This window comes from Ambystoma mexicanum, chromosome 5p, assembly GCF_040938575.1.
Source record: "Ambystoma mexicanum isolate Mex_15411 chromosome 5p, UKY_AmexF1_1, whole genome shotgun sequence".
Lineage (NCBI taxonomy): Eukaryota > Metazoa > Chordata > Amphibia > Caudata > Ambystomatidae > Ambystoma > Ambystoma mexicanum.
The window spans coordinates 1166339366-1166354244 of NC_090930.1; positions in this window are offsets into that span (position 1 = coordinate 1166339366).

Below are 14879 nucleotides of genomic sequence, written 5' to 3' on the forward strand. Positions count from 1 at the left end.
TATTGGTTTCAACAATTGGAAAAAGGCTATAGAAAAGTTGAACAAGCATCAGAATAGTTCTGCTCATGCATACTGTGTAAAGCAATTGGCACACCATAAAGCCAGTAAACCAATTGATTCACAACTTTGACAACACGTAAAAAAACAACAAGATTCTTGGTTGTGCCCTAACAAGATAATTCACAAAATTGCTCTTCTGGCAAAACAAGGTCTTGCCCTGCGAGGGCATGATGACAAAGACGGGAATTTTAGGCAAGTTCTCGATGCACGAACAGATGATGTGCCTTGCCTGAAACAATGGATCACATCAAGCAGAGCTGAATACTTGAGCCCAGACATCCAAAATGAAGTTCTGCAGTTATTGTCTCATGCAATTTTGTGTATAATCCGCAATAGTATTGGCGACAATCCCTTTGCCGTTATAGTTGATGGCACACAAGATATATCTGGTCAAGAACAAGAATGTTTTTGTATCCGATATGTTGACCAAGATCTTTGGCCACATGAAGATTTTATTGGACTGTACCAAGCAGAGGATACCACCGGAGAATCAATTGCTAACATTGTAAAGGATGTTTTATGTCGTCAGGGTCTGTCGTTGTCAATGCTTAGAGCACAAACTTATGATGGTGCAGCAAATATGGCAGGAAAGTAGCATGGTGCACAAGCAATAATACGGCAACAACAACCGTTTGCATGGTATGTCCATTGTGGAGCTCACTGTACAAATGTATTCGTTCAGGCTGCAGCACAACAGTGTCCCATAATGGAAGATGCAATACTCTATGTTCAAGAGCTTGGTAATCTGTTTGGGCAATCTATGACATGCTGCACAAAATTTGCAGATATTGTCCAGCAATCAACTGAAGGTCCAGCTAAGGTTGCCAAAATCAAGCCATTGTGTCCCACGTGCTGGACGGTTCCGATAAAAGCTGTACAAAAAGTAATGGATAATTATGAGGCTATTCTGGAAACATTAGAAGAAATGGCAGCTTCCAGGAATAGTGGTGATGTGCCCGCTTGTGCTTGTGGCCTATTAAAACAATTTCAAGAGGGAATAACTTTCTTAGGCCTGCAGATTGTTGTCCAAGTCATGCAGCTCCTTGAGTGCTTGAATATTGCCATGCAAGGAAACCAACAAACAGTATCCAGATTACTTGCAGCTGTGAATCACACACACAGTGCCATCCTAAAGCTTTGCAGCGAACAATTGTTTAACAGTCTACTTATGTACAATAACAATATGGTGACAAAATATGAACTGAAGGAGATAGAACTGGCCAGACAAGGCCACATTCCAAAACGTATTGATGAAGGATTAGATGAAAATGTTCATCCAAGAACCATAAAGGACTACTACACAGTATTTTGAACTTTTAGACACTGTTTCTATTCAATTTAAGCAGCGTTTTGACCAGGAAGGCATCCAAATGTATGAACATATTGAACAGCTACTTCTAACAGGCAGAAGGGCAGAAAATATTGTTAAGTATCCAGAAATTGAATAACCCCTCCTCTCGGCAGAATTAACAACATTATCAAGCATCCATAAATATTCTTCCATCTCAGAATTGGTAGAGATCTTTCGACGGCTGCCTCCCACAGAAAGAGCTATCTTTGCACAGGTTGAGAAGCTACTGCAGATCCTCCTAACTGTTCCAGTATCTTCCTGTGAGGCTGAGAGGAGCTTTAGTGCTTTACTGTGACTGAAAACCTCGCTGCGCACACCAATGTCTCAGAAAAGACTCAATCAAGTTTGTGTGTGCAATATACACAAAGATATAATGGATCTGGTGGACATACAAACAATTGCAAAACAATTTATCATGTGTACCGAACGCTGGAAAAAAATATTTGTTTTTTTGGACAAATGCTCATGATTATCACTCACTACAAAATAATTGACGGATCATTTTACTCTGTGGTTTGTGTCTGCAGCAAAGCCCCCGTTAAGAGGCTTTTACAGTTTGTGAGATTTGTGGACAAGCCAGGAATGGTGGGTGGACACCCAATCTTTTTGGGCAAGCTATGCGCAGGCCATTAAAGCCTTTTGACCTGGGAAGTGGTAAGATTTTTACGTGAGCTGAGCCTTCTGAAGTGAGATGCCAAATAAAAGGATGTTGTACTGTGACTGAACTGCTTTACTTTTCTTAATTTTCTTCTGTTTTCTTTTCTCTTGTTTTGTACAGTGATGATATATGTGATTTAATACGTACTGCTATTTCAATTTTGTGAAAAGTAGAGTTAGTTGACTAAAAAACAATAAATAGATAAAACAAAGAAGTCCCAATGTGTCCCCTGCCCCCCCCCCCCAGATTGTATGCATCTCCTACACCCCTGTGGGAAACAGTAGTTTATCCCAGAGAAGGTATGCAAACGTTGGGAAAGCCTGAAAGGCTTCCATGTGCCACTGCACTGAGGGTGCTGTGTGACACAAACAAAAAGATGATGCCTATGGAGTTGTTTAGACTCCATAACCAAAGAAAACACAGAGGTAAAACACATATCAAAATACATGAGAGAGTGGGAAAAAGGCTCACACTCTCTCCAGGTGAAAAAATCAAGTCCTCCAAATCCAACAAAGTTGCTGGGGGTCTCTAAAGTGAAGGGAATAAGCACATTATAGAGAATTCTCCCTAACAGTGTGCCTCCAACAATGTCTGCCCTAATGCCAGTAAAACTGAGATCATTCTTATTGGACCCCTGCTACTGCTTTCCCTCTTTCACTCCGGCTGTCCTCCTTGGGTCCTGTACCTCTGCCTTCCGGCGAGGTAAAAAACCTTGGTGTCATCTTTGACTCCACCCTATTTTTCTGTCCTCACATTACGGACATCTTTAAGAAATCCCAATACCAGCTGCACCCACTGAGAGGTTTTGTTGCTTTTGTCACTTTTCCCCCAGAAGCCCAGTGTCTAGGATGACCTATTGTAACAGCCTCTTTCTAAATATTTCTCCATCTACTCTTCGACCTCTGCAAATTATCTAGACCAGGACTGCAAGACTTGTCCTTGGCCTTAAACCAAGGGATGATATATCTCCAGTCCTGAAACCTCTACACTGGCTCCAATTAGTAGCTGCAAGGATCAAGTTCAATGACCTCTGCACTATTCACAAGGCATTCTGGGGCCAGGGAACACACTACATGCAACTTTATGTCCCTAAGCATTTTTCTTCTTGAGCCCTTCGCTCATCCACCTCTGACTCTCTGAGGGTTAGACGCTTCTCTAGATAGAGAGTGGGGGTGGGCTAGATTTTGCTCCTTGGCTGGTGAGTCCCTCTTTAACAGATTCCCTACCTCTCTCAAACTTGAGCAAGAACACCTCACGTTCTGGAAATAATTGAAGACTTTCCTTCATGCTTCTGCTTTCTCTCTCTCTATCCCCTGCTGATGTTCTCATTCTGCTGCACTAACTGGTTACTGGTCCACCCTCTAAACCTTATTTGGATCAGGTTCCCTCATGCACAGTAGCCCCATTCACTGTCTCCGAGCCCACCACGCACTATGGACTGTATCTGCAACCCCATGGTGTCATGCCTATTTACACTTGGTTAGAGACAGCCTGACCCATGAATTGGCACTGTCCTTAAACAGTGTTTCCTCCACATTTGTGTAGGTATAGTCTGTTAAGTTGTTGCTCTGCATGCCTTTGCAGCTCAAAGTACAGCAAGAGATTCTGGAGCTCAAAGTTTGTATTGTTACTGAAAGCATAGCATTTTGGAAGTATGTTTGGAAATGGTGAGGACCTTACATACACTTCAAGTGCCAATCACCTGCACCAGTGGCTTCCTTTGCATCACCTGAATGCATTTACCTCCAACTTTTGCATAGACATAGCTGGACTGGTGGAATTAGCACCTGTTTTTTGTGGTATTTTGTTGTTATTTCATCTTGTGATATGGTGGAATTATTTATTTTTTCTGTGCTAATTCAGACAGCAAAATTAGCCCTTTGGGAATTACGGCCCACTGTCAATAACCCTTACTTACACGAAGAGGTAAACGTAGCAGTAATTCTATTTCAATTTTTGCTGTTACCACCAGATTCATAATGAGACCCAGCATGTTTTGTAGCAGGGACATACAAGTTGACTTTTAATTAAAAAGGATTTCAAACTTTGAGGTGTAATGCAGGTTTTTATTTGCTTCTCTTAAGCTATTAGTCAAAGTAATTTCTCAGTCTAATTCAACTTTTAAACATTAGGTCAGTCATGTGGTTATTGGCTGAGTGGGAAGTGGAACAGATGCAAAACTAAATTAACATGAGTGCCTTGGGTGGGGTTCATTGTCCATCTTGTTAGGTCCAGCGTTTCCTGGTCACTATTATTTGTGGAAGATATACGCATTTATGTATGTATATAGGATTTATAAAGCACAAACCTAGCTGTGAATCAATCGAGCAATGTAAAAAGGGACACACAAAATGGGTTACAAGAAGGGTGCTAGGATAGCAGAGGAGCAGAGATGGTTATGGAGAGCAGGGTAAGACGTAGAATTGAGAGGAGTGGTCAGTGATTGACAAGATGTTCTTTGAAGAGTAAGGTCTTCAAGCACTTCCTGAAGTCTATGATGGAGAGGGGGGATATCTCTGTGACACAGGAGGTGGTTTCTGTTAAAAGAAGCACAACCATGCAGTCAATGCCTTCCTGTTGAGGTTCTTTAGCTTTTATTACAAGGCTTATCATCTCAGCTGTCATGTGCTGGTGTTGACACCTTGCCATCTGTTTTCTTCGGCTGGGGTTGAACATAAACTGTTGAATGCTTCGGCTCTATGGACTGTTAATATCACAAGCTACACACCCCTGTGTCTGGTGTGCCAGTTGTCTTCATCAGCTAGCGTCTTCTTTTAGGTCATTACTGGTATGCAGTCATTCAGTAATCATTGATAGTGACTGAAGCAGCTGAACAACCACAGAATACTTCTCAATGTTTCTATGGCACAGTACACATCTTTTTGACCAATGGTGATATTGCTATATTAATGTTAGTAGCAGGCAGAGAAACAGAATGCAGCCAACTTGGAAATCATGTAAAGGAACAATTAAGGGAGCCCAAGCAGCAAATGAGGGTGCCAACAGACAGCGCAACGTTTTTTCTTTGCAAGTTGGGTGAGGATATTGTCCTCGAGTTTCCTTGCAAACAAGACTCTAGTTTGCTTAGATGGGTGCAGACCCTTGCCTTGTCTGTTATGGTGGCTTCTTGATTCTCACCAGTCCCCTTTTCAGAGATTTGCCACATACTTGACCAGGACTGATGATACGTGAAGAGCTGACAGTTGGGACTACATCCTGGCTGGTGGCTCTAATACAAGCACTGGTCATGATCTTGATATGATGTGATATAATAGTTTATTTATATAGCGCCTATACACAATGTGTTTCAAAGCGCTTCAAGGCAAGGTAGGGAACAAGGGAAAAAACAATGACATTCTTACAGGCCATGAACAGTAAGGATGTGAAATTAACTATCATACTCGGCCTGACGACATTTTAGATAGTGCAAGAGCTAAAACATAGATAAGGAAATGAGGGGGAGAGTGGGAAGGAAATGGAAACAGACGGGTGACTACCATACTAGGCCTGACGACATTTCTGGTAGAGCTGGAAAAAAAACAAGAGGCGAGGGAGAGGGGTGCAGAAAGGTAGGGGAGGAACAAAACAAGCGACTATCATATTAGGCCTGACGACATTTCAGATAGTGCTGGAGGGGCTTGGGGAGGAAAAAAACAGTAAGGTGAGGGAGGAGGATACAGACGAGGTTGCTATCATACTAGGTCCAGGGACAATTCTGATAGAGTAAGTGCATAGAAGAAAGTAAGGGTAGGAGATAGGAAAAGGGAGAAGGGAAAGGAGGAGAGAACAGAGAGTTGGCAGTCAAAAGAGTGGAGAAGCAAGAGGGGAGAGTGAATACAATTGCAGAAGTCAGTAGTAACACATAATGTTGCAAGCCAGGATACAAGATAAAGATGGGAACAGCATGATTCGGGGCCGCCATGAGTACAAGAAGCAAAAGAAGTTTGTCATGAGAGTTGAGAAAGGGTGACGCACCATGAGTGAATGAAGTCCATAAAAGTCAAAAACAGCCATGTTCCACAAGATGGCGATGGTGAAACCAGAATGTATCAGGACAGACTCCTGCAGAAGTAGGCTTGAGTGGGGTGAGGGGGGAGCAGGGTAGAAGAATCAAGCAAAACAGGCAACACCTGTGTGCGAGAATGGGGGGGCAAAAGGGAACATCACGGGGGGACCAGAGGGAGTAACACATGTTGGTGCATGCCTACCTGCTGTCTGAGCAGGGGGTCGGGCCCTGGGCCCTCCTGGTCCGAACAGGTCCAAACAGGAATTCCCCTTTTCTTCGTCTGCCCTTTGCAAAAGAAGTTCAGCATGAGAGTTGAGAAAGGGTGACGCACCATGAATGAATGAAGTCCATAAAAGTCAAAAACAGCATTGTCCACAAGATGGCGATGGTGAAACCAGAATGTATCAGGACAGACTCCTGCAGAAGTAGGCTTGAGTGGGGTGAGGGGGGAGCAGGGTAGAAGAATCAAGCAAAAGAGGCAACACCTGTGTGCGAGAATGGGGGGGCAAAAGGGAACATCACGGGGGGACCAGAGGGAGTAACACATGTTGGTGCATGCCTACCTGCTGTCTGAGCAGGGGGTCGGGCCCTGGGCACTCCTGGTCCGAACAGGTCCAAACAGGAATTCCCCTTTTCTTCGTCTGCCCTTCGCTTAGGACACCCGGGCGAGAGACGCCCTTGATCTAATAGTTAGGAGCAGGAAGGAAGAGGTAGGGCTAGGAAGGTGGGTGGTGCTTGCTAAGTGGTGAAAAAGGGCGTAAAACAGGAAGGCACCAGGTGGGCGGGGCTTGTGAAGTGGTGGAAAAGAGCAGCAAAGAGGAAGGCACCAGGTGGGCTGGGGCTTAGGCCAGGTGACCTAGATCCACTTGCACCTGCTTCCCATCTGCAAAGGTAAAGAGGCTGGAGGGCTCCTTAAGTAAGGAAAAAGAGTGGCAAACAGGAAGGCACCAGGTGGGCAGGACTTGCTAAGTGGTGAAAAAGAGCGGCAGGCAGGAAGGTACCAGGTGGACGGGGCTTAGGCCAGGTGACCTAGATCCACTTACACCTGCTCCCCATCTGCAAAGGAAAAGAGGCTGGAGGGCTCCTTAAGTTGGAAAAAGGAGCGGCAGACAGGAAGGCACTGGACATTAGGAAGTCTGGTTCCCTACAGTACAAGGCTCATAATAAGTGTTCTAAGTAGGATTTTGTGGGATGCTTGCAGAGCTTTCACACCTTGTGGTTAGGTCACGCTCCTCATTATTCTGCACATTGATCAGTTACTGAGTCAGCACTCCATATTTATGGGGGATTGGGGTGAAAGTTAGGGTCTCTGTCCCTAATAACGGTGTTGTATCAATTCAGAAAGATTTACACCAACATAATTTGTGGCGGTTGCCACATTTAACTTATTTGGGCTTCTTCATGACATAGATTGTGCATTGGAATTTATTCTAGATTGAAATGTTCCCAGCCAGACAGTCCAGAAAAAGTTGTGTATACCTCTGAATTTTGTAAATACAAGGCATGCAAACTAACACTGGCAATATATGTGGCCACCACTGTGACATAAACACGTGATCGTAGGATTAGTCCCCAGCTGAGCTGCAGGAACTCACATCATGGTTTTAGAAATATGCATCAGCAGGTCACAGTACTCAATGAAAATGATAGACACTGCCATGGACCATGTTGACTTCTTACAGGCATCCAGGTTAGATTATGTGCCCCATTTCCCTTGAACATCCAAGGTGTCCACATCACAATTTGTTCTATTCTTAAACTCTACAGATTAGAGCTAATTGATGTAAATGCAATAGCACAGGGAATCATTTATGCAGACCGGATAAATGCAGGGGCATTGTTGCAGAGATTCATATCTACAAGTTGAATTCTAGGACTGGGTTTACTAATGTAACTCCAGTTCTAGATTAGTTGAGGAAAATGCTGCACGAGGGACAAGGCGAAGTTTGGAATACATATAGTTTTAATAACACTATGCATTTATTTCACTGATATCACTGCATATCACATAAATCTTGCTTGAATAATCAAAACACTATCAAGCCCTTTTCTAAGCTGACCCTGATGAATCTGAGAGGGTAGTTGGCATGTTCCTGTTAACCAAGGACCTACTGTGCCCTCCTGAATTATTGTTGATTGATTTTTTATATTTTTTATGGAGCGCCATTAACCCGTAGGGTCTCTGGGCAGTTTTGTGAGAGCAACCTCTTTTTATCGAGAAGGTACTGTAGTGTACTTCTAGGGCTCACCCCCTAGATACAATTGCACACTTCTATTGGCGCTTTTATGGTATTTAAATTTAAATAAATAGGCCAGCATATAACTGTGAAGTACTCAGACTACACTGGACGATGCAGCATGACTATAGTGTAAGTTCTGAAGTAGACAGTTAAAACGAGTACAAAATCAGCAGTATCCAGCTTTGGTGTGTCCTGAGTAGAGACTATTCCACATAATACTCAGCTGGACCTTAAAACAAGTTTCTGTTTCTGTGGAAGAGCATCCTTCCACAAAGATGACACCAGTGCATCCCAATTGAAGTTGAATCTATTGTCCAAATAACTAAGGTCTTGGAGGATTTTGCTTCAGGGCATGCTGTGTTCACCACCCCACGTCATCAATGAGTAGGTAGCCAAGGTACACTTTGGGCAAGATGGATCTCAGGAGATTATACAGGCCAGTGTTTTATTTTCTCATAAAAGTATTATATCACCAGTTAAACACTATTCCTAGCACTTTGAACAAATCCTGCACAATGTCCATCATTCTGAACATCTTATCTCACATCACAGTGTTATTATTTAAATGTTGTTGTTGTATTTTGAATTATTATTGATTTGCAACTTTATTTAGCTAATACATTTTGTTATTTCTTAATATTTAGTTCTGGTTTATCGTTTCTACATGTATACTGTTTTGGATGTTATTGCTTTATTAACTAACCCCATTTCTGAAATGTAGTTTTGTGCTAAGAATCACATTCGTTTTCTTTTGACGTCCACATATGTTCTTACATAATTCATAAGCTTAATCAAATCTGTGTGTATTGGCCAAAATCAGCTTAAATACAGTGTTTAGTAAAGGCATGGTTGCCTTGACCTTTCAATGTCTCTGCTAATGCCGTTTCTGTGGCAACTAGTATGCTGAAATTGCAGTAATATAATACATTTCTTTTCAATCCATCCCCTACGACCTGCTAACTGTTTAATGTATTACATACTTTGTTCTGCCTGACTGATTTTTTTACATCTGCTTACAGATAATACACATATACTAGCTCTTTTAAACATTTCCTAAATATGCCAGGGAGATCTTAGTAGAAGACATGACAGTGAATGTGTTTGATTGTTCCAATCTCATTCCTATAACATTGGTAGGCATATCAATGAGCCTCATTACACGGATGGCGGTAGGGATTTAACGTTACCGGTAATGTATTACTGGTAACGTTAAATCCCCATGTGGATCACGACCCGGCACACCGCTATTAGCGGCACCGCTAATAACGGTGCCATTAATAGCGGGCAGGCCGCGTGCGCGAGACCCTCCATCCCGTTAATTACGCTATGCCGCTATTAGCACAGCATCACAAGGCCATTGCACATGCTAATAGTGGCATGGTAAATCCCCCCAAACCCCTTACCGCCATGGTGCTAATACCGGCATCGCGGACCACCCGTTAAGGGAAATGAGCAGTGTTCCCACCTGCCACAGGTGGACCAAATCAGCACAGGTGGAGGCAATGGAGACTGTGGCAACTCAAAAGGAGCACACCACACCCCTTCCTACACCCCTTCCCACACCAAGATGGTTCCAATACTGGCAGCATTACATGGCCTGGAGGACCTCATTGCAGCGCAGCTGCTACAACAACAGGCAGCACAAAGGAGACGCAGGAGGAGGAGGAGGAGGAGGAGGGCAAGACAGGCACAGCAAGCACCACAATGGCACCTAGTCATACCACAGAGGCACCCACCAATACCCAGGATCAGAGCCAGTCCATTCAACCTGACCCCTGAGCAGATACACACCCTGTACCGTCTGGACAGGGTTACCATCACCAGCATCGTGGACATGATCCACGACGACATTGTGAGCCTCATAGACATCAGAACTGCCATCCCCCCGCTACTGAAGGTGGTGAGTGTGCTCCACTTCCTGGCCACAGGCACCTATCAGCATACAGTGGGACAGATGCATGGCATCTCACAACCAGTATTCTCACGCACGCTGAACCAGGTACTCGATGCACTCCTGAAGCATGCACCTGAACACATATCCATGCCACAGACTGCCCAGGAGATTGCAAACACAAAAGTTGGCTTCTATTCACCGGCAGGCATTCCAAGTTGTATCGGGGCCATCGACTGTACCCATGTGGAATTGGTGGTCCCACATCACAATGAAGTAGTGTACCGAAACAGGAAGCAATTCCACTCAATCAATGTCCAAATGGTATGTGACGCCAACAAGATAATCAAACATTGCTGTGCCAGATTCCCAGGACCAGCACATGATTCCATGGTTCTGCGGAACTCAACTATCCCACGCTACATGGAGCGACACACCGGACAACGTTCGAGGCTACTTGGTGAGTAGCAGGGCAAGCACATGGCAGCGTGATTTGGGGGGGGAGAGATCCATACTCCAACTGGGTGTGAATTGGGGGGGGGGAGATCCATACTCCAACTGGGTGTTGACTGGCGTCCGTAGGGAAAATGGACATACAGATGTACGCCAATGTCCTTCAGGGAAGGCCACGATGTACTTGAGAAGAACCCACATGCAAATCGAAGGTGCACAACATTGAGAACAATGCAGGTTGCAAAATATTACACATCCATCCACATTGCACATCATGCCACGCCACATATTACACAAATCAGCAACATGGCGTCAAGACAGTAATACAGAATCAGTGCAGCACAACATCAATCCAGCAACGCGCCCATGAATGTATGCAGCATGGCAACATCGGTGTCAGGATGTCAGTACACTAGCAGTGTGGTACCAAATTTGGATGGGCCAGGGACACCTAAGACCTGGCCTCACCCAGGACATGTCAATTACTGTTGGAGGCATTAATGTGGCATTTCTACTTGCAGGGTCGACCTCCCCCTTGCACGTTGCTGTCACACAGACCATCTGCATGTATGCTGTCAATTCAGTACTTGAATCACATTGCAATGTCAATTTGTGTGATGTGAACAGGCCGATCTTGAGGTGAACAGTAACAGGACCCCGTTCATTGCCCCATACAGGTGATGCGGGCTATCCCGTGAAGACCTGGCTCCTCACACCTGTACGGAACCCACAGAACAGGCACGAGGAGGAATACAATCGTGCACATACCCGTACCCGCATCGTGATCGAGCAGACTTTTGGACTTTTGAAGTCACGTTTTAGGTGCATTAGCAGGTCTGGTGGTGCTCTCCTGTATGGACATTGAGAAGGTGTCATGCTGCACAATATGTGTATCAGACGGAATGTGCCACTGCCCACTGACGTTGAAATAGAAGCACCTGATGAGGATGAGGATGGTGATGAGGACGGAGGTGAAGGGGATGCAGGTGTTGCAAGAGGCGATGGTCAGGAGGGACGTGCTGTGAGACAGCATCTGATCAACCAAATATTCTGAGGGACATGTTTCCGTACTGTCACATGGATATGGGGGGTAATGCACTGGTGTATGTTTTGAAGCACGCAATGGACCCTGTCGTCAATAAAGTACACACACACACAATGAAGATGTCCAAGCCTGTGTTTTGATCAGAAACCAGTGTATTGAGTGACATAAAGGTGTAGTAGTGCAAGCCCCAAAACATCCCACCACCCTTCCCACCCCCTGCCCGCAACAGACCCATAACACCCTTCCCACCCCCCCACAACAGACCCATAACACCCTTCCCACCCCACCCCACAACAGACCCATAACACCCTTCCCATCCCCCCCAACAGACCCATAACACCCTTTCCACCCCCCCACAACAGACCCATAACACCCTTCCCACCACCCCCCACAACAGTCCCTCATGTGTCTGCCATGTATTCCCTGGACAATGCATACAGAGGAATCTCCATCAACCCCCTATTTTCCATTGTCCTTGAAAGGATCTTGAGGGTTGCCAGACGTGCGCCTGGTGGTGCGCGATGAGTGCCGGAGGGGGCTTGTTTGTCTCGACCCGGAAGATGAGGACGGGGCAGACTGGCATTGTTGGGAAAAGTGGCGGTCCATAGTGTCAGCCATGCGGACAAGGACCTCCCTGAGCCTTGCTATCTCATTGCATAGCCTGTCGGTGTTGGCGTCCATCCGCTCAGTGCAGTGCCTCGCAGCCTCGACAATGTTCTCTCTGAGATTGGCAGCCTCCTCAACATGCTGGCCGACCAGCACAGTCAGCTCGTTTTGGCGCTGCAGGATGGTGGTGAGTTGGGGGGCAGTGCTGGGTGACCGTGCACTGGATGCTGTGCCCTCCGATGCATCCACTGCAGCAGGTGATGGTAACATGGGGGACATGATTGCAGGGTTGGTGTCCTCAACAGTCCCATCAGACCCAGGGGTCTGGAATGGCACAGGCGCTGGGGTTCCAGGGGGGCTTGGGGTGTGCATCTCCATGTGCTGGCCTAGGGTGTCCTCCGGATCGGATAGGGGGGCAGTGGCAGCTGCCTCACCAGCGGAGCTAGCCGCAGCTGATGGTGGGCCCTCGGTGGCTGGCATTGGTGCCAGTGGGTTCACCTCCGGTGGTGGGGCCGCAGTTGGTGGTGCAGCTACTACTGCCCTGGCAGTGGCACTATGACAATGTTTCCTACTCGTCAGGTGTGCCCTTCCCCCCTTGCCCCTGGATGTTGTTGGGGTATCCTCCGGCTCCTGTGCCCTTGGCCTCTTGCATGTAGCTGGTGCCTTTGATGCATCAGCGGCATCCTCCCCATCTGTATGTGAGCCTGTCAGGGACGAGAAGGGGGATATCATTGGTTGCGATTCAATTTACTTAATGAAGATTACATGAATGATGCAGTTGTGGCCATTGGGACTCAGTGGTTGTGGATGCAGGTGATGTGCCAGTTCAGTGCCTCATCCATGCATGGTTGTGTTTGGGACTTGTCTCTGGTGATGTGTGCATGTGTGTGTTTGGGTCTGACACTGACATGGTGAGGGATGGATGCATGTGTGGATGTGTGTCCATGCATGAGAGGAGTCTGTGCTCACATATGGGGGTAACAGTACATTCACACCGCATCCTGTCATGTGTACACTCACCTCCATCTGAAGTGGTAGCCACGCCGATCTCCATGCTGCCCACTCCCTCAATGGATTCAACGGCAATCATGTTTGCGCATGTCTCCTCCCATTCCTTCATCCGGATTGGTGAGCCATCTCCACCGGCACTGGCAATGCAGTGGTTCTCAGCCAGGATGCCCCTCACCCGCAGCCTGAGGTCGTCCCACCTCTTCTTGCATTCGCGCACGGTGCGCGTGCTGGTGCCCACAGCACTGACTTTGCGGGATACCTCCTCCCAGATGGCTTTTTTCTTCAGCAAGGATGGCCGGCGCATGTCATTTGCGAAGACTACCTCCGCATGCTCTGCAAGGGTCTGTGTTAACATGACCAATTCCTCATTGGTATATTTTTCCTTGCGCTGCCTGTCGCTGGTTTTCTTGAAAGCCTTGGGCATGATGCAGGTGTCCCAGATGAATTTGCACAGCTCCCAACTCAAAACACGTCCAGGGTGCAGAGGATGGCAATGGATTGTGTTTTTAAAGATGGCCGCCGTGCTCTTTCCCGTTCCTGTGCGATGACGCTATTTCCGGATCCGCAATTTACCAGTCACCGCTAATGGCGGTGACCGCTAATGGCGGTGACCGCTAATGGCGCGAGGGCGGAGGTGCTATCTGCACTTTTGCGGAAGGCGGTAAATGACTTTTTGGGGACTTTAGCGGCATGGCGGTAGGGTCATTAATGGCATGGCGCTATGCTCGTGTCCGCGTACTCGTAATGGTACGCCATTAGCGCCCTCTTGCGAGGGCGGACACGTTAATAGCGCCATGCCGCTAATTTGCGATTTTTAGCACACAACGTGTAATGAGGCCCACTGTCTTGGAAATGTGAAAGTACAATTTTAACTGGCAGAGCTGAAGGCCAGCAATACATGTTCAAACTGCAAAACAGAAAAATGCTGTATCCTTTGATAAAACAGAGAGACCAGGGAAAAGTAAATGACACTGCTGAAGAGACATTTAAAGATATATATAAAAGATATATATATTAAGGACATGGGTGGCTTGTCACAACTGTTGTGAAAGAAACTGTGAGAAGGAAGACTCAAATTAAGTGTGTTAAATGGGTGAATGAAAAAGAACTAAAATCATAGGCCTAACTTTTGCTACATATGAAAAAAATGAAAGGCCCTTTTCACGAAAGGAGAGCAGCATGGAAAAATAAAGACATTTGCATCTAGGACTGAAAGGAGCGGTTTACCAGTGAAACTCCAGTGCCTGTGCCAGTTTAATATAAAGTATAATTTAAAGATTTACATTGATAGCATGGAGCAAGAGAAATCTGCATATGATTTGATGTCAAGTATTAAAAGGCCTACTGTGTAAAAAAAAGGGAAATGTAAAATCATCAGTTTCTGTTCAGGAGAATTGCCATCAGTATCATTAATGAGAAATGGCTTCAGTTTCTGTTCAGGAGAAATGGCTTTAGTCTCCATTCAGAACACTCAAAAAGTGACCTTATGTCTATCTTCTATCTATCTAAAACATCTTTTGAAGCCACAGCAGTGACCAAGAAGGAATTAATGATGAAC